Below are 2,946 nucleotides of genomic sequence, written 5' to 3'. Positions count from 1 at the left end.
TGCTTCATCCTGAACGCATCGCGTGAGGAATCGGCACTCCTCCTGGTCGCTCCTCCAGGCTCCTCTTCCCCAGGCCAAAGTTGCGGAGGGTGGTCAAGGTGAACTTCTCTCTGCTGCTTCCCACAGGTGCCCACTAGAGGAGATCAGCCCTGCCAGAAGCATTCCACAGTGAGTGAAAGAAGATGCCCTCAGCCAAGGGGAAGAAGTTGGAGGGTATCAGCCTGATAAAGGTGCTCAAGCACGTGGTGAGTCTGCTTACCATGAATGTCAAGCCATGGCATTGTCGCCAGCCTCCATTTGGTATATTTGAAAGCTCAACACATTGACAAGCACGTGTCAGATATGCATTTCAATAGATAGCTCACCCAATTTGCTGAAGATATCTTTGTCGAGGGAATTCAGGCGATCCATGAAGTTTTCTCCTGGGTCAAACGGGCTTCTTGTTAGTGAAGTCCATTTTATGATCACAAACGACTGGGTGCCTGCTTGCAAGCGAAGATATCCCAAGTTTTTAGTAAGCTGTGCAAGGCGGTAAATATATGAGTGAAATGGGATTAGTTTTTCAATTATCATTCATGAGAAAGAGTGCATGCCCTGGTATCGTGCACCCACAGGGAAGGACAGACAGACTTGCAATGGACACAGGGCAAGCTGAGCCTGAGAGAGGTTACAGAGAGTGGTTGCACAAGTGCACGGATGTTGGCTTGATTGCATGCAGAACATGTTCCTCTTTTCCTAAATCAGATTCAGGAGTTGCTGTAAACGCCTTCTGGGCTGCATTTTCCAGATTTTGCAAGACTCAACTGAGAAGGATTTTCCAGCATTTGCTTAACTCCCTTCCCAAACGTTTTTCCCATTAGCCCCACTTACAGATGCAGATGAACTCATGGTTCGGTACCATGCCCTTTGCCCAAAGGATGTGGCACTTACTACAAGGCAAACCTTATCAAAGTTCCAGCTAATCAAGGGCCAACCTACTCCCCACTCCTGGAAAGCTGGTGGCCATTGCATTTAATGTGATTAGGTAGATAGGTCCCCTCCCACGCTGAAAATCTCCCTTACCTTCTGTGTTGCAACCAAGGGGTCTTTGGCAAACATAATTTGTATGTTTCCAGGAAAGGGAAGGAAAAAGGGACTGGGGGGAAGTCCTTGGGCTTTCTCCTCTTCATGTAGTCAGAGACGAGCAGGAAGACAAGGAAGACGAAGAGCATCTGCAGGGAGATGCTGTCCAGAGGAAGCGCAGCATGGTGCGGCTGCAGCTGTGGGCACACGCACAGGGGCTCAGGGCTGCCTTTGGGCTGCTCCTTCCTCAGCCACACTGTGCTTCTCGATGCAACCCACGCATCTCTCATCCCATCAACAACAGCCCACCAGCAGCGCACCGGCAGCTCCCCGCTCCGCTCCCATCTCCCAGCGCCTGCTTCCAACAGCCCGGCAGCTTCCCGCAAGTCCCCTCACCGTGACGGTCCCCGCCGCGCAAGCCGCAGCACAGAGCCGGGCCGAAGGGACGCGAGACAATAGATAAGATCAGCTGCCCGGAGCTGCCACGGGCCTCTGACTCACGGGCCGAGGGTCCGCTGCCACGGGGCGCTGCTGGCAGGGCGCAGATGGCGCCTGAGCGCCGCGCACGGGACGAGCGCGCGTCCTGCCCGGCCGGGCTGACACCGACCCTCTCCCGGCCCTCCCTCCTTCTCCCTTCCCTCCTCCTCCCTTCCCTTCCCTTCCCTTCCCTTCCCTTCCCTTCCCTTCACCTTCCCTCCCTTCCCTTCCTTCCTGGGATAGCATCTCCCTGCAGATGCTCTTCGTCTTCCTCCTTGTCTTCCTGCTCGTCTCTGACTACATGAAGAGGAGAAAGCCCAAGGACTTCCCACCCGGTCCTTTTTCCTTCCCTTTTGTTGGAAACGTGCAATTTATGTTTGTCAAAGACCCCTTGGCTTCAACACAGAAGGTAAGGGGATTTTCAGCGTGGTGAGGGGACCTATCCTACCCAATCACATTAAATGCAATGGCCCAGAGACAGCTTTCCAGGAGTGGGAAGTAGGTCGGGAAGCAGGCTGGCCCTTGATTAGCTGGAACTTTGATAATGTTTGCCTTGGAATACAGAGCCATATCATTTGAGCAAAGGGCATGGGACAGCACCACGAGTTCCACTGGAGCTGTATGTGGGTGTGAGGACAAGGGTTGCAGGGAAGGGAGTTAAACAACTGCTGAAAACTCTTGCTCACCTGAGTCTTGCAAAGCCTTAAAAATGCAGCCTGGAAGGTTTACATCTACCCCTGAACATTGATTCAGGAAACAAGAACAAAGACTGCACATAGTCAAGACAGTATTTATCCAGTCATTTTCCTTGGCTTAGCTTGCCCTATTTCAATTTTCGTTCTGCCTGTCCTTCCTTGTGGGTAAAGGACACCAGAAAAAAAAGTCCTTGCAAATCAATCTCATTTTATATATTTACCGCCTTTCTAGATTATCAAAGAACATGGAGATATCTTCAGCTTGCAAGTCGGCACCCAGACTTTTGTGATCTTAAATGGGCTGCAAGTGATCAAGGAAGCCCTTGTGACCCAGGGAGATAACTTCCTGGATCGTGCTGAAATTCCTATGGATGCAGAGTTCTTCAGCAAATTGGGTGAGTTATCAGTAGTGACATGTATCTGAAACACAGTGAGAGCATCGTTCTTCTGGAAATACCAGGTGGAAAGCAGGGGGAAATATCGTGGCTTCACATTCACTCTGAGCTTAGCCATTTTCATGCTTCCTCCTTATTTATCAAGGTGTATGTCCTCCAGTTTCTTCCCCTTGCTGAGGGCATCTGCCTTCACTCACTGTGGAATGCTTCTGGCAGGGCTGATCTCCTCCAATGGGCACCTGTGGAAGCAGCAGAGAAGGTTCACCTTGACCACCCTCCGCAACTTTGGCCTGGGGAAGAGGAGCCTGGAGGAGCGG

Source organism: Coturnix japonica, chromosome 8 (assembly GCF_001577835.2).
Source record: "Coturnix japonica isolate 7356 chromosome 8, Coturnix japonica 2.1, whole genome shotgun sequence".
Classification (NCBI taxonomy): Eukaryota; Metazoa; Chordata; class Aves; order Galliformes; family Phasianidae; genus Coturnix; species Coturnix japonica.
The sequence above is the reverse complement of the archived record's forward strand: the minus strand, read 5'-3'. Positions refer to the sequence as shown.